Source organism: Panthera uncia (genome assembly GCF_023721935.1).
Source record: "Panthera uncia isolate 11264 chromosome D3 unlocalized genomic scaffold, Puncia_PCG_1.0 HiC_scaffold_9, whole genome shotgun sequence".
Classification (NCBI taxonomy): domain Eukaryota; kingdom Metazoa; phylum Chordata; class Mammalia; order Carnivora; family Felidae; genus Panthera; species Panthera uncia.
In genome coordinates this window covers 3,971,164-3,973,751 of record NW_026057587.1, presented here as the reverse complement: position 1 = coordinate 3,973,751, position 2,588 = coordinate 3,971,164, and the positions used below count along the sequence as shown (strand labels likewise).

Here is a 2,588-nt window from a genome sequence, read left to right as displayed (position 1 = left end):
CAGACGTGCAGTCACAGTCGATGTGCCGTTCCTGTTTCACTGTGGACGGACCTTGAGCACAGGTCCCCAAGGAGGGACGCAACTGCCCCCAGGCGTCCCCAGTGACAGCTCCTTAGAACGCAGCTCTGACTCTGGTCTGAACTGGCCAGGGTGTGGCCTGCACTGTTGCACGTGTGACACAGAATGCAACTCCCCACACTGGGAGATCCCCGTGTTAAATCACAGATGAATCAAGACATCGCCGTGCCCGCAGGCGTCCTGGGGATGAGGAGGAATCAAAGATCAAACCTTCCGCGTCAGGTGGAGAAAGTAATATTGACACGTCACCGCACGCTGTTAGGAGGACTCGTTAAAGCTGAAGCAGGATCCAAAGGTCACTGCCAGGAGGGCCACAGAGCACCTCCTGGAGAAGGGGGCGTGTACAGGGTGACCCCGCCCCCAGAGCTGTAGCTGACTAGCTGAGTGGGAGGGGATCCGGGTCCAGGGAGGAGATGACAGCCTCACCAGGGAGCTCCTCCCCGCTGGTGACACTCCAGCCACTTTTTCTTGTCCAAATTGTGACAGCTGTGAGGTTTTATGAGAGCATTAAGATGTTCACTGCAGTCATATAAAATGTGTTTGCCTGGTTTCCCCTTTCTGGGGTCAACAAGATTCTGGTATTCGGTGTAGTTGCCTTCTCCCAACACAGAAGCAGTTGCCTCTTGGAACAGACTTTTGTTCTCTGGAGCTGAGCTGCCACTGCCACATAGTATTTGGGTTCAGCACCTACAGTCCTGCCTCAGGGCCTCATTCATCCCTGCCTAGAGAAGCCTAGATTTCGCTGTTTGTCCTCTAGCTGCCCTTTCCCCCACCACCCAGCTGTCCCCTGTCTTCATGACTCGGGACAAGAGGCCCTTCACCTGGGTGGCAATAATGCCCCAGGGGGCGGGAGCCAAAGCCTCTGTCTATGTTATCGGGATTGAGGTTTCATGCGACGTCACTTGAAGCTTTCTGTATCGCCCCACATCGGCCTCGGAAGCTGCCTGCTGGGCTTCCACGGGGCAGGGAAGCAGCAGCACTTGGACCTCTGGGAGTTTCTGCATCATGGTCTGATTGCATGTACAAGAGACCTATCCAGAGTAGCTTTGCTCCGTGTTTTTTCTTCACATTCAAAACATATGCCCAGTGTTCTTGCCTTCATATGTTTTCAGACAGCAGTGGCAACGTCTGAATGCAGATCAGGAAGTCTGTTTTCCAAGGAGTTTGGCAAAGAACCAACGGCTGACGTAGCCCAGACGGATTCTCAGAAAGCACACTCATGGCTGCTTCATTGTCCCCTCCAGGCCCATAAGGCTTTTAAGTCATTTGACCTCATTTCCTGTGCTCTGTAAGATTCTGCTTCTCGCTAAACTGATTCCACAACTTCTGCCAATGGACTTCCTTTGTGTTGCTGCCAGAATTCATCAACTCGAGTTAAATCGCAAGACTTCTTGTTTTTTCTCCCTGGTCTAGCACTGGCTGGAAAAGTTTCCGCTCCTAAAGATTCTTCCAGATTAACTCTGTTTATGTGGAAATCAGTCCATCATGCACCAGGGCTGGTGTAAAGGAGCTGTCAAATCTGTGTCCCCATCAAGAGGACGGAGCAAGGCCTTGGGGGCTGAACAGGCTCCAGTTGTGTCCCTGCAAGGACACCGTTCCATGGACGTCTCACACACAGCCCAAGCTCCTCATCTAGATTCCCTGAGACCTTTTCTGCTGCCGTTCCCCTCCACACCCCTTGTAGGAACAGGACCCGGTGTGACAAAAAAGTAGAAGCGGCTGTCAGCAATAGCATCCACAATAGTTTCCATTTCTGTGTCTGCAAGAATCGTGACTGTTAATTACACGATACAAGCATCTCCTTCTTCTGATTACACAATGCAAGGAAGAAAATTGAGATACGCATCAGAAACGCTGGTTACTTGTGTTACAGCACAAGCTGCCTCTTCTGCATGTGCAGTGCCTTCCAGTGTACTTATTGAGGTAGCAGAAATAAAAAATTAATAATATGACTCACTGAATTGATTTCAAACATCTAGATTACTGTTTTATCATAAAGGCTACAACTCAGGAAGCGACAGATGAGACAGCTGCACAGGGCAAGGGAAGGGGACAGGGCCCGGGGCTTCCCCGCCTGATCCCGGCACACCACACTCCCCAGATCTCCACGTATTCATCAACGCAGAAGCTCCCACCCACCTCTACCTCTTTCCTCCCACACAGAATTCTTCATCTCCCTGAAGCTGCACTCCCACACTGCCCCTCCCCTGCGGCCCCACCTGCTCTCCTGGATCCCCGTCAGCACTGAAACACGCAAACACGCGCCAGGCCTTTGCACGCTGAACACCAGCTTCTCCGCCACACTCACCCCCGAACCGCGGGCTCCAGCTTGTTCCCACACACTCAGAATCTTCCAGGGACACAGGAGCCGCAGGACCATGGTCTCATGGATCATCTGAGTGCTTTTCCCTCCCCCTGGCTCCTGTCACTCTGGGGTCACTCCCACCCCACCCGGGTGGGCTGCGTTCGGGGGCTCAGGGGGCATCACCAGCGGTGGAGCCCGTCCACGT

General features: G+C 53.1%; 1 pseudogene; it reads right to left on the bottom strand.

Moving 5' to 3' along the window:
• Positions 1-332: 332 nt before the first annotated feature.
• On the bottom strand, positions 333-2,032 carry LOC125915036 (sec1 family domain-containing protein 1-like; annotated as a pseudogene).
• Between the last annotated feature and the right edge of the window lie 556 nt (positions 2,033-2,588).